Source organism: Pongo pygmaeus, chromosome 1 (assembly GCF_028885625.2).
Source record: "Pongo pygmaeus isolate AG05252 chromosome 1, NHGRI_mPonPyg2-v2.0_pri, whole genome shotgun sequence".
In the NCBI taxonomy this organism is placed as follows: Eukaryota; Metazoa; Chordata; class Mammalia; order Primates; family Hominidae; genus Pongo; species Pongo pygmaeus.
The window spans coordinates 198,224,073-198,244,325 of record NC_072373.2 but is presented as its reverse complement, the minus strand read 5'-3'; the positions used below and the strand labels follow the sequence as shown (position 1 = coordinate 198,244,325).

General features: G+C 47.2%; 1 protein-coding gene across 20 annotated transcripts in view; it reads left to right on the top strand.

Annotated features, from left to right (window-relative positions):
- The first annotated feature begins 19,084 nt into the window (after nucleotides 1-19,084).
- The window catches only part of ZBTB8A (zinc finger and BTB domain containing 8A), a 67,267-nt gene continuing 66,098 nt past the window's right edge, over nucleotides 19,085-20,253 (top strand). For 5 of the 20 annotated variants that reach the window (XM_054464437.2, XM_063666302.1, XM_063666303.1 and 2 more), the window contains exon 1: nucleotides 19,256-19,507. The gene's annotated coding sequence lies outside the window, so the exon portion shown is untranslated. Of the gene's footprint in view, nucleotides 19,508-20,253 lie in introns of all 20 variants that reach the window. The other 15 variants (XM_063666341.1, XM_063666346.1, XM_063666348.1 and 12 more) reach the window with 11 other exon arrangements.

The window sequence follows — 20,253 nt, the reverse complement described above, 5'->3', positions numbered from 1 at the left end:
ACCTCTGTCTCCCAGGCTCAAGCAGTACTCCCGAGTAGCTGGGACCACAGGTGCGTACCACCACGCCCGGTTAATTTTTTGTATTTTTTGTAGAGATAGGGTTTTGCCATGTTGGTCAGGCTGGTCTCAAACTCCTAAGCTGAAGCGATCTCCTGCCTTGGCCTCCCAAAGGGCTGGGATTACAAGTGCAAGCCATCGCACCAGGCCCCTCCTCTTTGCTTTCTATTAGTCTTTTATCTCCCTGGTCACCAGCGGTTTGTCCAACCACCTATTTTCCCCTTTTCTTCCAATGAAGAGGCCCACATCTTTCTTTATTAAATTTAAATATTTTTCTCACTTGAATATCTCAGATAACTGATGATCTTCCTAGTTAGTTACAGTTTTGGTGATGAAGACATTCATTTATTCCTCAAATGTATGCAAATTATCAATTTATCATCCCTTAACTTCAAACTTAAGCTTTTTTGCCCTGCTTTGTGCAACCAGCTGGACTCTGTAATTTCTTCCTTCCCAGCTAGAGCAATGTTAGGCCCTGTCAATAGAGGGCGCCAGAGGGACACTGCAATAGCAGAGGCAGGGGCTTAGTGGTTTCAGTGTAATTTTATTTATTTATTTATTTATTTATTTTTTATTTTTAAAGACGGAGTCTCGCTCTGTCGCCCAGGCTGGAGTGCAGTGGCGCGATCTCCGCTCACTGCAAGCTCCGCCTCCCAGGTTCACGCCATTCTCCTGCCTCAGCCTCCCGAGTAGCTGGGACTACAGCTCTCACGCCAACACGCCAGGCTAATTTTTTGTATTTTTTAGTAGAGACGGGGTTTCACCGTGTTAGCCAGGATGGTCTCGATCTCCTGACATGTGATCCGCCCGCCTCGGCCTCCCAAAGTGCTGGGATTACAGGCGTGAGCCACCGCGCCCGGCCAACTTTTTTTTTTTTTTTTCCCGAGACAGAGTTTCACTCTCGTTGCCTAGGCTGGAGAGCAATAGCGTGGTCTCAGCTCACTGCAACCTCTGCCTCCTGGGTTCATGCAATTCTTCTGTCTCAGCCTGCCACCATGCCCGACTAATTTTTGTATTTCTAGTACAGGTGGGGTTTTACCATGTTGGCCAGGCTGGTCTCGAACTCCTGACCTCAGGCAATCCACCCGCCTCAGCCTCCTAAAGTGCGGGGATTACAAGCTTGAGCCACCGTGCCCGGCTTCAGTGCAACTTTCTTCTTCATCCTACAGTGCAGCTCCATGGGGAATGGTGCCCACCCTGCAGTGAGTTTGCTGGCACCCTGATGGGTGGCCACAGATCTTCCAGCCCACACCTGTGGCACCTCAATGAACTTCACCATCCAGCAGGCTGCAGACATATCCTCTCTGAAGAGGTCTAAATCTCAGTCTTGGTGGGGCATGGGAAAGGAAGTCCTCTTGTAAGTTTCTTCTTTCCTTGAGTACTCTCCTTCAACCTTAAAGGTAATAGCTGGTCCTGTTTTCTTTGCCATTTGCTACATTTGCTATTCCTGTTTGTTTGTTTATTTATTTATTTAAGAGAGAGTCTCACTCTGTCCCCCAGGCTAGAGTGCAGTAGTGCAATCATGGCTCATGGCAGCCTCAACCTCCCAGGCTCAAGTGATCCTCCTGCCTCAGCCTCCTGAGTAGCTGGGATTATAGGCATGCACCACCATGCCTGGCTAATTTGTTGGCCAGGCTGGTCTCAAACTCCTGGGCTCAAGTGATCCTCCCACATCAGCCTCCCAAAGTGCTGGGATTATAGGCATGAGCCACCATGCCTGGCTGTATTCCTGTTTTCTTTGGAGCCCTGTTTCCATTTTAGTAGATAACTACCTGCGCTAGTCAATTTTGTGTGTCAACTTCGAGAGTGTTTTGATGAGATTAACATTTAAATCTGTGAACTTTGGGTAAAGCAGATTCCTTCCATAACATGGGTGGGATTCATCCAATCAGCTCAAGTCCCAAATAGAACACAAAGAGCAACCTTCCTGAGGGGATTCTCCAGCTGACTCTGTGGACTGGAACTGCACTGTCAGCTCTCCTGTCTCCAGCCTGCCCACACTGCAGATTTGGATTTGTGAGTCTCCATAATCTCATGAGCCAATTCCTTATAAGAAATCTCTCTTGGCTGGGTGCAGTGGCTCATGCCTGTAATCCCAGCACTTTGGGAGGTAGAGGTGGGCAGATCACCTGAGGTCAGGAATTCGAGACCAGCCTGGCCAACATGGTGAAATCCTGTCTCTACTAAAAATACAAAAATTAGCTGGGCATGGCGGCAGGCGCCTGTAATCCCAGCTACTTGGGAGGCTGAGGCAGGAGAATCACTTGAACCTGGGAGGTGGAGGTTGCAGTGAGCCAAGATTGCACCATTGCACTCCAGCCTGGGTGACAAAAGTGAAACTCCGTCTCAAAAAACAAAACAAACAAACAAACAAACAAAACTGTCTCCCCACCTTTTACTAGTTAATAATTCTTTTTTTCTAGGCCGGGCACAGTGGCTCACGCCTGAAATCCCAGCACTTTGGGAGGCCGAAGTGGGCGGATCACGAGGTCAAGAGATCGACACCATCCAACATGGTGAAACTCCATCTCTACTAAAAATACAAAAATTAGCTGGGCTTGGTGGTGTGCACCTGTAGTCCCAGCTACTCGGGAGGCTGAGGCAGGAGAATCGCTTGAACGCAGGAGGCGGAGGTTGCAGTGAGCTGAGATCGCGTCACTGCACTCCAGCCTGGTGACTGAGCGAGACGCTGTCTCAAAAAAATAAAAATGAAAATAATAATTCTTTTTTTCTTTCCCCCCTCCCCCTGCCCCGAGACAGAGTCTCACTCTGTTGCCCAGGCTGGAGTGTAGTAGCACGATCTTGGCTCACTGCAACCTCCGCTTCCCGGGTTCAAGCAATTCTCTGTCTCAGCCTCCCAAGTAGCTGGGACTATAGCCATGTGCCACCACGCCTGGCTAATTTTTGTATCTTTAGTAGAGACAGGGTTTCACCATGTTGGCCAGGCTGGTCTCGAACTCCTGACCTCTCAGGTGATCTACCTGCCTCGGCCTCCCAAAGTGCTGGGATTACAGGCGTGAGTGACCACACCTGGCCTCTTTTTTTCTTTTTTCTCTTTTGTTGAGACAGGGTCTTGTTGCCCAGGCTGGAGTGCAGTGGCATGATCTTGGCTCACTGCAACTACCACCTCCTGGGTTTAATTCATAATCCCACCTCAGTCTCCCGAGTAGTTGGTATTACAGGTGTCCACCACCACACCTGGATAATTTAGTATAATTCTTTATATTAAAGTTTCTATGTTCAAATTCGTGGCATGGTTTATGTCTCTGGGCTGTACACTACTGACATCAGCAGTGGACCTGACACAGGGCACATACATGTAAGTGACTTCAGCAAACTAAGAGGAAATGCCTGTCCTCCATAGTTGAAGAAATGGACAGAGGAAAAGTCAAGAACATTTTTTATAAGAACAGTAGTGGAGATGTTTGTTTAGGGCCCTCCAGAAGCAGAGCAGAGGGATGCCGTAAGGCTTCCCAGGAGAGTTGATGTCTGAACTGAATATTGAAGGAAAAATAGGAGTTTTCCTGGCCAGGTGTGGTGGCTCACGCCTGTAATCCCAGCATTTTGGGCTTCTGAGGCAGGCGGATCACCTGAGGTCCAGAGTTCCAGAGCAGCCTGGCCAACATGGTAAACCCTGTCTCTACTAAAAATACAAAAATTAGCCAGGTATGGTGGCACATGCCTGTAATCCCAGCTACTCAGGAGGCCAAGGCACAAGAATTGCTTGAACCTGGGAGGCAAAGGTTGCAGTGAGCTGAGATCACGCCACCGCACTCCAGCCTGGGCAACAGAGAGAGACTCCATCTCAAAAAAAAAAAAAAAAAAAGAAAAGAAAAAAAAAAAAAAAGCATACAAATATACAGTTAGAAAAAATAAGACCTAGCATGTTTTTTGTTTTTTTTGTTGTTGTTGTTGTTTTGAGACGGAGTCTCGCTCTGTCACCCAGGCTGGAGTGCAATGGCATGCTCTTAGGTCACTGCAACCTCTGCCTCCCAGGTTCAAGCAATTCTCCTGCCTCAGCCTCCTGAGTAGCTGGGATTACAGGTGCATGCCACCATGCGCACCTAATTTTTGTATTTTTAGTAGAGACGGGGTTTCGCCATGTTGGCCAGGCTGGTCTCAAACTCCTGACCTCAGGTGACCCACACGCCTCAACCTCCCAAAGTGCTAGGATTACAGGTGTGAGCTACCGCACGCGGCTTTTTTTTTTTTTTTTTTTTTTTTGAGACGGTCTCGCTCTGTTGCCCAGGCTGGAGTCCGGTGGTGTGATCTTGGCTCACTGCAACCTCCACCTCCCAGGTTCAAGCGATTCTCCTGCCTCAGCCTCCTGAGTAGCCGGGATTACAGGCATGCACCACCATACCCAGCTAATTTTTTTGTATTTTTAGTAGAGACAGGTTGGCCAGTCTGGTCTCGAATTCCTGACCTCAGGTTGTCCGCCTGCCTCAGCCTCCCAAAGTGTTGGGATTACAGGCGTGAGCTACCGTGCCCAGCCAACTCTGTCTCTTTAAAAAACAAAACAAAAAAACATACTAGGGCCGGGTGTGGTGGCAGGCACCTGTAATCCCAGCTACTTAGCAGGCTGAGGCAGAAGAATCACTTGAACCCAGGAGGCGGAGGTTGCAGTGAGCCGAGATAGCACCATTGCACTCCAGCCTGGGTGACAAGAGCGAAACTCCATATAAAAAAAAAAAAAAAAAAAAAAAAAAAAAAAGAAAGATAAATATTTAAGGGGATGGATATCCCAATTATCCTGATTCAATCTTTACACATTACACGAATATATCAAATTATCATATGCACCCCGAAAATATGTACATCTATTACGTATAAATAAAAAAAAAATAAAAGGGAAAAAAACAGAGCCAAGAAGAGGCTCCAATTAAACTTAGAGAGGGAGAGGGAGTAAAGTCCAGGCTGCCAGCACTGACAGAGGAAAGTCAGGGCAGCACCGAGTCCTGCTGGAAGAATGGGGAAAGTGTGAGCAGGTGCACATTCACTGTCAGCCTCTCTTCCAAATACCCAAGGCTAAGGAATTACAAGCCAAGAGACTGCCTCATCCCAATGCTACTTCCTCCGAGGAGTTTAAAGGTAAAAGCTCAGAAGGGCCACCTGACCACAGTGAGGGCAAACAGGAGTGAGCCAGAGTGGTTTTGTGGTGCCTGGTGCTCCCTGCTCTGGGGCTACTCCCTCTCTCTCCTTAAATTCATCTTGACTACATTAGTCATCTTTGCTGAGGTAACAACCAACCTCAAAATCTCTTTAGCTTACAACAGAGGCCAGCAAATGTTTTCTGTAAAAGGTGACACAGTAAATATCTTGGGCTCTGTGGGATGGACATACCATCTCTGCTGCAACTACTCAGCTCTGCAGTTATAGCGTGAAAGCAGCCACAGACAATATATAAATGAATGAGAATGGCTGTGTTCCAATAAAACTTTATGAATACTAACAATTTGAATTTCATATAGTTTTAATATCTCAAAATATTCTTCTTCTTTTGATTACTTTTCCACCCTTCAAAAATGCAAAAACAAAAAAAAACCAAAAAAGGCCAAGTGTGGTGGCTCATGCCTGTAATCCAAAATTTTGGGAGGCCTAGGCTGGAGGATCGCTTGAGCTCAGGACTTTGAGACTAGTCTGGGCAACATGGCAAAACCCCATGTCTACAAAAAAATTTTAAAAATTAGCTGGGCATGGCGGCATGCACCTATATTTTCAGCTACTTGAGAGGCTGACATGGGAAGACCGCTTGAGCCCAGCAGGTCGAGGCTGCAGTGAGCAGTGATTGCACAACTGCACTCCAGCCTGGGTAGTGGAGCGAGACCCTGTCTCACACACACACAAAAAGCAAACAAACATACAAAAAAAAATTCTTAGCTTACAGATCTTACAAAAACAGAGAGCAGACTGGGTTCAACCCATGGACTGTAATTTGGCAATTTTTGCTTTACAAAAACCATCTATTTCTTGCTCACGTTACATGTTGGTGACTACGGGGCAGCTTCCGTGCTCACCCCATGACCCAGGCTGAGCTGCAAGAGCAGCCCCTACTTGGGTCATACTGTTTTTGCATCAGAGAGGAAGAACAAGATTGCTGGTGAAAATGCATCATGCCTCTTAAAGCTCCTGCTCAGAGCTGGCATGCTGTCACTGCTTACATTCCATTGGCCCAAGCAGGTCCCAAGGCCAAGCCAGACACTGGGGCAGGGAACTGCACTCTGCCTATGGAGAGTCATTGAAAGTCACATAGCAATGGGTGGAAATGTATAATCCTCTTGGGATGAAGGAGGGAACATTTGGAAAGACTAATAAGACTAATACAGTATACCATCCTGAATAACACCTTCTCCCAACACACATTAGGACAACACTAGTCAAAGTGTGGTCCAAGGAATGATGTACCTACTCTACAGTGAGTACAGAAAGCGAGAGCAAGCATTTTAAAAGTTTTACAGCAATTTGATATTGCTGCAATAAATAGGCCCACAAGAGACTGGGAACAAAAATAATCTGGTTCTTTACCACAGAAACACCGCATTAGCAGAGAGAGTAGCCAATACTCCAGAGAACATGACTTTACAGGACAAAATACAACCACCATGAGAAAAAGGGTAAGCTGGCCAGGCACGGTGGCTCACACTTGTAAACCCAACTTTTGGGAGGCCGAGGTGGGAGGATCACTTGAGGCCAGGAGTACAAGACCAGCCTGGGTAACAAAACAAGACCCTGTCTCTACAAAAAATAATAGGCCAGGTAAGGTGTCTCATGCCTATAATCCCAGCACTTTGGGAGGCTGAGGCGGGAGGATGGCTTGAGCTCAGGAGTTAGACAGCAGCCTGGGCAACAACATGAGATACCTTGTCTCTATTAAAAAAAAAAAAAAAAAATGCTGGGCGTGGTGGCTCACGCCTGTAATCCCAGCACTTTGGGAGGCCGAAGCGGGCAGATCGTGAGGTCAGGAGATCGAGACCATCCTGGCTAACATGGTGAAACCCCGTCTCTACTAAAAATACAAAAGTTAGCCGGGCATTTTGGTGGGCGCCTGTAGTCCCAGCTACTCAGGAGGCTGAGGCAGGAGAATGGCGTGAACCCAGGAGGCAGAGCTGACAGTGAGCCAAGATAGCACCACTGCACTCCAGCTGGGGTGACAGAGCCAGACTCCATCTCAAAAAAAAAAAAAAAAAAAAAAAAAAAAAAAATTAGCCAGGAGTGGTGGTGCATGCCTGTGGTCCCAGCTACACAGGAGGCTGAGGCAGCAGGATCGCTTGAGCCTGGGAGGTCAAGGCTGCAGTGAGCCATAATCGCGCTACTGCACTCCAGCCCAGATGACAGAGCTAGACCCTGTCTCAAAAAAAAGAAAAAAGGGTAAGCTAAATTACATGTACATATACACACAGTGTATAGTGTAGTATATTATTATTATATACATAGATATATAATCTAAGAATCATTAGACTAGAGGGATCAAAAATTTAAAAAAGAATGATATACTTAGTCAGGTGCGACGGCTCACACCTGTAATTTCAACACTTTGGGATGCTGAGGTGAGCAGATCACCTGAGGTCAGGAATTTCAGACTAGCCTGGCCAATATGGTGAAACCTCATCTCTACTAAAAATACAAAAATTAGCCGTGTGTGGTGGCGGGCACCTGTAATCCCAGCTACTTGGGAGGATGAGGCAGGAGAATCACTTGAACCCAGGAAGCGGAGGTTGCAGTGAGCTGAGGTTGAACCACTGCACTCCAGCCTGGGCGACAGAACGAAGACACTGTCTCCAAAAAAAAAAAAAAAAAAAAAGAGATATACTTAGAGAAGAGATTATGTTGACAATCTGAGGTGACAATGAAAAATTGTAAAGAAGAACCAAGAATAAATATTAGAATTGAATAGTTGAAAGAACAAAGAGATAGAATAATGGCAGGATGGATACAGTTGAATAAAAAGTTAGTAAATTTCAAGATTACATTTTGGACCTTTCCCAGAAGATAGTAGGAAAAGACAAAGAACTAGAGAATATAAAAATAAATCCCAGCTGGGTGCAGTGGCTTACGTCTGTAATCCCAGAACTTTCGGAGGCCAAGGCAGGCAGATCTCTTGAGCCCAGGAGTTTGAGACCAGCCTGGGAAACCTGGTGAAACCCCATTTCTACAATAAAATACAAAAATTAGCCGGGCATGATGACATGTGCCTGTAGTACTAGTTACTTAGGAGGCTGAAGTGGGAGGATCACTTGAGCCCAGGAGGTTGAGGCTGCAGTGAGCTATGATCATGCCACTGCACTCCAGCCTGGGCAACACAGGAAAACCCCATCTCAAAATAAAACAAAACAAAAAAGTGCCCTTAGACTACCAAACAGGATAGTTAAGAAAAAATCTACACGTAGGCACATTACAATAAAATGTAAGAACAGCAAATGCAAAATGTAAGAACATCAAAGATGGCCAGGCGTCGTGGCTCACGCCTGTAATCTCAACACTTTGGGAGGCCAAGGCGGGTGGATCATCAGAGGTCAGGAGTTCATGACCAACCTGGCAGACATGGCAAAACCCTGTCTCTACTAAAAAATACAAAAATTAGCTGGGCGCGGTGGCAGCGCCTGTAATCCCAGCTACTCAGGAGACTGAGGCAGGAGAATCGCTTGTACCTGGGAGGCAGAGGTTGCACTGAGCCGAGATTGCGCCATTGCACTCCAGCCTGGGAGACAGAGCAAGACTCCGTCTCAAAAAAAAAAAAAAAAAAAAAAAAAAAAAAGAACGTCAAAGACAAAGAGAACAACCTACAGGCTCATATAGAAATAGCGAATTGATACCACACTACTCAATAGCAACACTGGATGCAAGATAAAAATAGAGCCATATGGTTTTTCTGTTTTGTTTTTGGTTTTGGCAGAATACTTCTACAGTACAGCAATATGTTTTAAAGTATCAAAGATTTTTTTTTGTTTTTGAATCTAGAGTTTTATATCCATTCAAATTGTCATTCAAATGTTAAAGCATAATACGAATATTCTCCAGCACACAATGCCTTGGAAACTTTGTTACACAAAGACAAACATTGAAAACAACCTTGAAGAGAGTACTCAAGATGAGAAACACATCCAGGAGATGCTGCAAGGGAGGAAAAATAAGTGTTCAAATACTTTGGTAAAGTCTGTCCTTGTCCGTATTTGCTATTTTTTTCTTTTTTCTTTTTCTTTTTTTGAGACCGAGTCTTGCTTTGTCCCCCAGGGTGGAATGCAGTGGCATGATCTGGGCTCACTGCAACCTTCGCCTCCTGGGTTCATGCAATTCTCATGCCTCAGCCTCCCAAGTAGCTGGGATTGCAGGCACATGACACCACACCCAGCTAATTTTTGTTATTTTTGGTAGAGGCAGGGTTTCGCCATGTTGGCCAGGCTGGTCTCGAACTCTTGGCCTCAAGTGATCTGCCCACCTCAGCCTCCTGAAGTGCTGGGATTACAGGAGTGAGCCACCATGCCCAGCCCGTCTTTGTTGTTAAATAAAAAGGTTTGTATTAAAGAAAATAAAAGGGGCCAGGAGTGTTGGCTCATGCCTATAATCCCAGCACTTTCGGAGGCCGAGGCGGGCGGATCACTTGAGGTCAGGAGTTCGAGACCATCCTGGCCAACATGGTGAAACCCCGTCTCTACTAAATATACAAAAATTAGCGGGGCATGGAGGCTGGGCACCTGTAATCCCAGCTACTCGGGAGGCTGAGGCAGGAGAATCACCTGAACCCAGGAAGTGGTGGTTGCAGTGCGCCAAGATTGTGCCACTGCACTCCAGCCTGGGTGACAGAGCAAGATGCTGTCTCAAAGAAAAAAAAAAAAGAAAAAAAGGAAAAATACATTCATAATAATACCTATATTGGAGGGGATGGAGACGAGACATGAAGATATGCAGTATATTCCTTTTTTTTTTTTTTTTTTGAGATGCAGTTTCGTTCTTGTTGCCCAGGCTGGAGTGCAATGACGCAATCTCAGCTCACAGCAACCTTCACCTCCCAGATTCAAGCAATTCTCCTGCCTCAGCCTCCCAAGTAGCTGAGATTACAGGCATGCACCACCACACCTGGCTAATTTTTGTATTTTTAGTAGAGATAAGGTTTTACCATGTTGGCCAGGCTGGTCTTGAACTCCTGACCTCAGGTGATCCACCCGCCTTGGCCTCCCAAAGTGCTGGGATTACAGGTGTGAACCACTGTGCACAGCCTTAAGTATATTCTTATTAAGGGGAAGAAATAAATATCAATACATTGGTTACATCCAGAAAGGCAAAAACCATGAGTATAAGTAATAAAGGCAACTACAATGAGCAAAATATAAATGTATATCAGAAGAAAATCTAGCCAGTGGACTACAAGGAAGAACAACATAAAAGCAATAAAACATTAACCAATATAAAATACAAAAGAGGCCAGGCACGGTGGCTCATGCCTGTAATCGCAGCACTTTGGGAGGCCAAGGCGGGTGGATCACGAGGTCAGGAGATCGAGACCATCCTGGCTAACACGGTGAAACCCCGTCTCTACTAAAAATACAAAAAATTAGCCGGGCATGGTGGCAGGTGCCTGTAGTCCCAGCTACTCGGGAGGCTGAGGCAGGAGAATGGCGTGAACCCGGGAGGCGGAGCTTGCAGTGAGACAAGATAGTGCCACTGCACTCTGGCCTGGGCGAAAGAGTGAGACTCCGTCTCAAAAAAAAAAAAAAAAAAAAAAACACACAAAAGAACAGGTCAGAAGTAAATTTAAAATTAATTGTTAATACAATTGGATTAAATTTAAAACTAAAAAGCAGAGCCTCTCAGAACAGATTTTTTTTTTTTTTGAGACAGAGTCTCACTCTGTCACCCAGGCTGGAGGGCAGTGGTACAATCTTGGCTCACTGCAACCTCCGCCCCCCAGGTTCAAGCAATTCTCCTGCCTCAGTCTCCCAAGTAGCTGGGATTACAGGCGCCTGCCACCACACTGGACTAATTTTTGTATTTTTAGTAGAGACAGGGTTTCACCATCTTGGCCAGGCTGGTCTTGAACTCCTGACCTTGTGATCCACCTGCCTCGGCCTCCCAAAGTGCTGGGATTATAGGTGTGAGCTACTGCACTGGCCAGATTTTTTTTTTTTTTTTTACTCTGTTGCCCAAGCTGAAGTGCAGTGGTGCAGTCATGGCTCACTGTGGCCTTGACTTCCTGGGCTCAAGCAATCCTCCAACCTCAGCCTTCCAAGTAGCTGGGATCACAGGCATACACCACCATACCCAGCTAATTTTTAAATTTTTTTGTAGAGACAGGGTCTCCCTATGTTGCCCAGGCGGGTCTTGAACTCCTAGGCTCAAGCAATCCTCCTGCTTCAGCCTCCCAGAGTGTTGGGATTATAGGCGTGAACCACTGTGCCCAGCTTAGAACAGATTTTTTAAAATTCCAACAATATGATTTTTCAAAAGATATATTTAAAACAAAAAGAAATAGAAAAGATGAAAATAGAAGGATAAAAAATATATAACAGGTAAATATAAAAAAGATTCCAGGCCAGGCACAATGGTTCACACCTGTAATCCCAGCACTTTGGGAGGCCAAGGCAGGGGGATCACTTGAAGCTAAGAGTTCAAGATCAGCCTAGGCATCATAGTGAGACCTTCTATATGAAAAAAAAAACAAGGCCGGGTGCAGTGGCTCCAACCTGTAATCCCAGTGCTTTGGGAGGCAAAGGTGGGTGGAACAACTGAGGTCAAGAGTTCAAGACCAGCCTGGCCAACATGGTGAAACCCTGTCTCTATTAAGAATACAAAAATTAGCTGGGCTTGGTGGCGCATGCCTGTAATCCCAGGTACTTGGGAGGCTGAGGCCAGAAAATCACTTGAACCTGGGAGGCAGAGGTTGCAGTGAGCCGAGATCACGCCATTGCACTCCAGCCTGGGCAACAAGAGCGAAACTCTGTCTCAAATAAATAAAGTAAAATAAAATAGACATTAATCCTCAAAATGGGGGGAAACTCAGGCACAAAAGAAGCACTGGTCCATAGCAATTCTGAAATCCAACTGGGCAAGTGCTGGAAATCGTTGATTAAGATCCAGGGCCTAGGCCGGGTGCTGTGGCTCACGCCTGTAATCCCAGCACTTTGGCAGGCCGAGGCGGGTGGAGCACCTGAGGTCCGGAGTTTGAGACCAGCCTGACCAACATGGAGAAACCCTGTCTCTACCAAAAATACAAAATTAGCCAGGCATGGTGGCACATGCCTGTGATCCCAGCTACTCAGGAGGCTGAGGCACGACAATCGCTTGAATCCCCGCGCCACTGCACTCAAGCCTGGGCAACAAGAGCAAAACTCCGTCTCAAAAAAAAAAAAAAAAAAGATCCACGGCCTGGGAATAATTATTCCCGACTTTTGGTTCTGCCTTCTGGGCTCTTATTTCTGCCCTCTCTGAATCACCCTTCCTTTTGCATGAAAGGTGGCCCATATTTTGGATCACCTGAGGCGGGAGTTTGAGACCAGCCTGACCAACATGGAGAAACTCCGTCTCTACTAAAAATACAAAAACAAAACAAAACAAAAAAAACCGGGCATGATGGTGGGTGCCTGTAATCCCAGCTATTCAGGAGGCTGAGGCAGGAGAATAGCTTGAACCCAGGAGGCGGAGGTTGCGATGAGCCAAGATCGTGCCATTGCACTCCAGCCTGGGCAACAAGAGAAAAACCATGTCTCAAATTAAAAAAAAAAAAAAAAAAGAAAGGTGGCTCATACTTACAGTTGTGCAGTTTTCACAGATTGTATCCTGCCAGAATTTTTGGGGTCCATTTTCTATCATTTTGTACTGCCTCTGGCCATTTCAGTCCAACCTGACACTAGTCTGAACACTTTCTTTATTGTTATTTCATTTATTTATTTGTTTGAGACAGGGTCTCACTCTGTCACCCAAACTGGCATGCAGTGGTGTGATCACGGTTCACTGCAGCCTTGACCTCCTGCCTCAGCCTCTGGAGTAGCTGGGACCACAGGTGCATCCTACCATGCCTGGGTAATTGTTCTTTATTTTTTATTTTTTGTAGAGATGGGGTCTCACTATGTTGCTCAGGCTGGTCTCGACCTCTTGGACTCAAATGATCCTCCTGCCTTGGCCTCCCAAAGTGCTGGGATTACAGGCACAAGCCACCGTGCCCAGCTCTGAACACTCTCTTTGAAACATAGTAGGTGTCTTGTGAATCTTCTTGGGGTTCACTCCATTAGACAAAAGACACCCCCAAAAATCTCTTCGAGAAAAGCTCTTCTCTACCTTGGGCCTCTGCTGAGGGACAGTCCTTAAGCTTGCCTGGGCTCAAACCTCAAGCCTCCTGAGTAACTGGGACTAGAGGCATGAGCCACCGGGTCCCGTTAATTTTGTTTGTTTGTTTGTTTGTTTTTGTAGAGACAGGGCCTCACTATGTTGCTCAGGCTAGTCTCGAACTCCTGGCCTCAAGCAATCTGCCTGCCTTGGCCTCCCAAAGTACTGAGACTGCAGGCGTGAACCACTGTGCCCAGCCCCCTTAAGCTTCTTAGAAGTTCTACTGTTTGATTGAGACGATCTATAAGTCACATGCTTACATTCTTTATTTTTATTTATTTATTTATTTAAATTTTTAAATTTTTTTGTGGAGATGAGGTCTCACTATGTTGCCTAGGCTGGTCTCAAACTCCCAGACTCAAGCAATCCTCCCGCCTCGGCCTCCCAAAGTGTGGAATTACAGGTGTGAGTCACCGCACCCAGTCTCTTAAATTCTTCAGAGAACTTTTTATCTAACTGAATGGTATTCTAAAGTACCATCTATGATCTTTCTGAAAACTTAACGAAGGATCTTACAGCCACATCCTCGACTTCATCTTTAGACTTGTTTTGCTGACATTACTCTGAATTTAAACTTTGCTCAGAAGTCATTTCTTAATCGTATCATCATTTGCTACCTTAAGAGCCTGGGAATTTTCCAAGCCAGCAAACTTTGGCTTCCTTTTGTCTAACAGTCCTTCCTTTAGCTTATCTCTCTCCTCTCACATTTTACTATGAGCAGCAAGGAGAAACCACCTGTTTCCTTCGACACTCTGGGAGGAAGCTTTATAGCTAGATCACCAAGTTCAACTTTCTTAGGTAGATCACCAAGTTCAAATATTTTCTACTTTTCACCTTATTGCAGACAACTGTGTTGCTTCCCCCCTCACTCCCAACCATTACCTATCAAGGACTGCCTTTCCTCTAGTTTTCCATAAGATTTGTAGATTTTTCTGTAAGTCCTCACTTGCATTTTCCTCAAAGATCATTAGAAGTTGTCTTTTTTTTTTTAAATGGAGTCTCACTCTGTCACCAAGGCTGGAGTGCAATGGCGCAATCTCAGCTCCCTGCAACCTCCGCCTCTTGGGTTCAAGTGATTCTCTGGCCTCAGCCTCCCAAGTACCTGGGATTACAGGCATCTGCCACCATGCCCTGGCTAATTTTTATATTTTTGGTAGAGATGGGGTTTCACCATGTTGGCCAGGCTGGTCTTGAACTCCTGACCTCAAGTGATCCACCCACCTTGGCCTCCCAAAGTGCTGGGATTACAGGCATGAGCCACTGCACCCGACAGAAGTTGTCTATTTTTTTAGAAGATTCTTCAAGCTTTCACTAACACCTCAAAGCCCTTCAACCCACTGTCTAGTTCCAAAGTCACATTTTCAGGTTTCTGTTATGGCAACACTTCTAGGTACCACAATCTGTATAAGTGATCTATTGCTGTATAATAAATTACTGGCCGGGCTTGGTGGCTCACACCTGTAATCCCAGCACTTCAGGAGGCTGGGGTGGGAGGATTGCTTGAGCCTAGGAGTTTGGGACCAGCCGGAGCAACATAGGGAGATCCCCATCTCTACATAAAATTAAAAAATTAGGCATGGTGGTGTGCACCTGTAGTCCCAGCTACTTGGGAGGCTGAGGCAGGAAGATTGCTTGACCCTAGGAGGTCAAGGCTGCAGTGAACCGTGTTCATGCCATTGCACTCCAGCCTGAGCGACAGCTATCTCAAACAAACAAACAAACAAAAAATTCTTTTACACATATCCCCTTCTAGCTACCACCATCTCTCTTTGCCTGTAATAATTCTAAAACATGACCCCAAATTCTGTGACATTCTTTCCATTAGAGATAGCAACTATGTCCCCCTTCTGCTTGAATCTTAGTAGGCTGGGACAACTTCCATAGATAGGCAGAAAAAGTCATGCAGCTCCCTCCTACCTGTCTTGGACACACTCTCTCAGAACCCAGCTGCCATGCTGCAGGAAGCCCCAGCCCCACAGAGAGGTCATGGGTAGGTGCTCTAGATGACAATCTCAGCTGAGCCAACCTTCGAGTGATCCCAGCTGAGGTGCCAAACCTTTGAGCGAAGAAACCTGCAGATGATTCCAGTTCCTAGTAGTTCAAGTCACCCCCAGTCATTTAAGTCTTCCCAGCTAAGGCTCCAGACAACAGGAAAAAAAAAAAAACAAGCCATCCCTGCTGTGACCTGACCCATAGAATCCAGGAGCATAATAAAATAGCTTCGGTTTTCTACTACTAAGTAAGTTTGGTTTGGTTTATTACACAGTAAAAATAACTGGAACATCCCCTTTATAAACCAGTTTCTGAGAGGAACTGTCTGTTCTCATCATCTCTATTCCTTCATCCTCCACTTATTCCTCTAATCTGGAAATCCATCCCATCTTTTAAGCTTAATCATGTTCTCTGAAGTCAGTGATCTCCAACTTGTTAAATGTAATGGACATTTTCTTTTAGATTTGTTCTCTGAGCAATATTTAGCACTGCTGCCCAATTCTTCCCTTTTTCCTTATTTTTATAGTTGAGTTCTCACTCTGTCACCCAGGCTGGAGTGTAGTGATGCTATCATGGCTCGCTGCAGCCTAAAGCTCTTGGACTCAAGCGATCCTCCCACCTCAGCCTCCTAAGTAGCTAAGACTACAGGCACAACCAACCCACCCCAGCTAATTTATTTCATTTTTTTGTAGAGATCGGGTCTCGTTATGTTGCCCAGGCTGGTCTGGAACTCCTGGCCTCAAGCCAACCTCCTGCCTCAGCCTCCCAAAGTGCTGGCATTACAGGTATGAGCCACTGTGTCTGGACTCTTCTTTTGGTTGTTATGCCACCACAGTATCCCAGGTCTCTTCCTTCCTCTCCAGTCTTCTCACGCTCATTTGCAATTTCACCTTCCTCTAACCACCTACTAGATGAGGAAGTAGCTCAATGTTTGGTCCTAAGCCTTCTTTTCTTCTCATTTTATATTCTCTCTCTATCCATATCCATGGTTTTAATTCCCATCCCACCTATATGACTTTGATGATAAAATTTCTCTTTTCTTTTTTTTTTTCAGACGGAGTCTCACTCTGTTGCCCAGGCTGGAGTACGGTGGCATGATCTCAGCTCTCTGCAACCTCCACCTCCTGGGTTCAAGTAGGAATTTTTTTTTAATTTAAAAATTTTAAAAATTCTGGCCTTCTAGTCCTTTCTCTCTCAGTGAACAGAACCACCATCTGTCCAGTTCCAAAAGGCTGGGAGTTGTCTTTGACTCTTCCTTCTCCCTCATTTCCCAGAGTCAAACTATTATCTCCAATATTTAACTCTCCACCTCACTTGATCTCCTCACTTCTATCTCCCTCCACTCCACTTCAAGATTCTACCGTCTCTTAGCTGGGCCACTGTGATCCACTCTTCCTTCCCTCGAATTTCTCTTCCACAGTCATCTTTTCAAAATGCTTACCTCATCATAGCACACACACCCCATGTAGCTTAAAACACATTCATGGCTCCCAAAGTTCTTAACCTGGCCTCATAAGGCCCTGATGGTCTGACCCCTGCCTCCCTCTCCCGTCTTATCTCTTGTCTCTCCCCCTCACGTTGCACTCCAGTCTCATCAGCCTTTTAGGCTATATTCCCATCTACCAAGCACCATTTTGCTCCTTCTATCTGGAATGATCCTGACCATTCACACGCTTGCCTGTTAATTCCTACTCCAGATTTCCAGTCAAGATAACCTCCTCAAGGAAGCCCTCCTTACACAAACCCTCTCCCTCATGAGAGGGGTCCCCACTTCATCAATATTCTCATCACACGACATACCTTTCCTTCACACTTATCCAATTTTCAAATTATACATTTATTTGATTACCATCTGTCTCCCCCACTAGACAGCAAATCCCATAAAAGCAGGGACTTGGTGAATTTTTTGCTCACCACTGCATTCCAAGAGCCTAGAGCAAAAACTTTACCCTTAGCAGGCACTGTTAAAATTGGAATGAGGCCAGGTGCGGTAGCTCATGCCTGTAATCTCAGCACTTTGGGAGGCCAATGCGGGTGGATCACGAGGTCAGGAGTTCAAGACCAGCCTGGCAACCTGGTGAAACCCTGTCCCTACTAAAAATACAAAAATTAGCCAGGCGTGGTGGCGGGCACCTGCAATCCCAGCTACTCCGGAGGCTGAGGCAGAGAATTGCTTGAACCTGGGAGGCGGAGGTTGCAGTGAGCCGAGATCACATCATTGCACTCCAGCCTGGGTGACAGAGCAAGACTCCATCTCCACAAAAAAAAAAAAAAAAAAAAAAAATTGGAATGGATTATCTTCCTGAAGATTTGAACTGAATAGGTGAAAACAGGGATGGGGGTTGGGTGGGGTGGGAGACAGAGTTTAAGAGACTAGCACTGGTTAATGGTGGAGCTCTAGCATACAGAAACGAGCTCCCAAAGCTAGGAGAATGAAGGTGAGGGACAAAACTCTCATTACCTCTTCCTTGCAACAAAGAGGTTATTTTTGTTTGTTATGTGTTTTTGTTTTTGTTTTTGAGATGGAGTCTTGCTCTGTCACCCAGGCTGGAGTGCAGTGGCACGATCTTGGCTCACTGCAACCTCCACCTCCTGAGTTCAAGCCATTCTCCTGGTTCAGCTGCCCCAGTAGCTGGGATTACAGGCGCGCACCACCATGCCCAGCTAATTTTTGTATTTTTAGTAGAGACGGGGTTTCACCATGTTGGCCAGGCTGGTCTCGAACTCCTGACCTTGTGATCCGCCCACCTCGGCCCCCCAAAGTGCTGAGATTACAGGTGTGAGCCACCACACCCGGCCTCAACAAAGAGTTTATCACCAACCTGATGTGCTCTCTTGAGGAATATGTTTGTGGAACTCTTTTGCATGTTTTAATTAACTAAGGCTAAAATAAAACCTTTGGCTATAACCATGTCCAGGTCTTTCTGGGGGAATTCTCAATGGGGGCGCTAGCAGAGTAATCTGAGTACATCCAACACACCTGACACCTAATGGTTTTCAAATGTTTCTACTTACCTGTTCAGAAGGTGAGGAAATGCAACTAAATAGCAAAGCACCTCTGCAGTGACACAGAAGTAACATTAAGAGACAATTGTGAATATCTTGTATCCTCCAAATGCATAGCTAATTATTCCTGAAATCAAAGTTACAAACTGTCCAATATGAATGATTTTGAACAGGAGAGGAATCCATTAAAAGCTAAACGCAAGTTTTGATAATTTGAACCTTTTCCCTCCAGTTTTACTATAACACAGTACTTTTCAGTACCTGACCCCAGCATAAGGAACTAGAAAACTATAGAAGTAATGCTTCTACAGTAACAGTGAAAATCCATTGATTTACTATTTTAGCAAATGTATAACCTGATATCTGTACTCTAAATATTAGAGACGTAAATTTGTCAGAGGAAGCTTGGTGTACGATGAATGCTTGCATTGGAAAAGACGGAACTTGCTGTTTTTACTAATTTTATACTTCTCTGGACTTAACTAAGAATTATGTTCTCTTATCTCAGCCTCTCTGGGTTTTCCTCTTCAAATGAAATGCTTCTGACCTGTACAGGTTTAGAAAAGGTTATCCTCAACTAAAATAACTGCTTCAGTACAAGGGAAAATTCTGTGGAAATCTTTTGCATTTGACGTTGCTAAACTTAAGTACAATAATGTCACATGTACTTATACAGTAATTGTGGGCACGCCTAAGTCCCTCCCTCTTTCCTAAACCAAATTCCCCAGATCCTAGAAATCCAGCCCTTCTGCCCTCCGGAGGCGCCTTTCCCAACGTAAAGTACAATTTTAAATTTCAGCTCCTGACTAAAATCATGATCCGCAGTCAACTGCTAGAGAATCTGGGCACCCCGGTGCCTCTGGAGCGTGCAGCGGGTGTGGGCAAGGGCAGGGGGAGTGGGCGAAGCTGCTGGTTGGTGCCTGAAATCTGTGCGTTGCCCCTTTAATTGTGTCCCCAGCCCTCGGGCGTTTCTGTCCAACGCCCACGTCAGCAAATACCTTTTGTTTCTCTCACGTTGGGGCTACTTGTTTTAGGGCGCAAAGGAACGGCCTCGAAAGGGGGTCCTTCCCCAACCGAGAACCAGGAATCTTCCCTCGGCCCGCGCGCGCGACCGGCCGGTGCGCCGCGGCCCGCGGTAAGTGGCTGCGCGCGGCGCTGGCGGAGGGCGGGCGGGCGTCGGGGCTGCCCGGGACCCGCCGCGAGCCTGGCCGCGGGCGGAGGCGCCGCGGGCTCTGACGGCCCCGGGCGGCGGAGGTGCTGGGATGCGGGCCCCCGGCGCGCCTTCCCCAGACGTCCCCGGGCCGGGAGCGCGGCGGGAGGCGCCGAGGCGAGCGGGCGCCATTTGCAGCCCGGGGCGCAGTGGCGGCGGCGGCGGCGGCGGCGCCGGCTCTGAGGGGCTGTGGGCGGCCGCGGAGGAGGCGCGGGCGGCTGCGGCGGCAGCGGGCCCATCCCGGGGCGGCGGCGGGCGTTGGTGGGCACCGGCTCCCGGCCGCCCCTCCCCGCGCCCGGCCGCGCCTCCCAGCCCGCGGGGCCGGCCCTTCCTGCGCGCCCGGGAGGGGCTGCGGGACAATGGCCGCGCCGTCGCCGCCCGCGCCCGCCTCGCCGCCCGGCCCGGCCCGGGGAAAGGCGGGAAGGCGCGCGGAGCCTCCTGGCGGCGACGGCGGGAAGGCGGCGGGGACGGCGCCGGGCGTGTCTGGAGCCGTCGGGCGCCGCGGACTCTGGAGGGGCTCGGGCTGCGCGGAGCAAAGACGGGCGGCCGCCGCGGGGGCGCGCGGGGAGGGCAGGGCAAGGCCGGGGCCGGAGTCTCTGCGGGCGCGGCCAGGGGCGCTGCCGGGGAACCTGGCTCCCAGGGCAGTAGCCCGAGTTTCTCGGTGCAGCCTC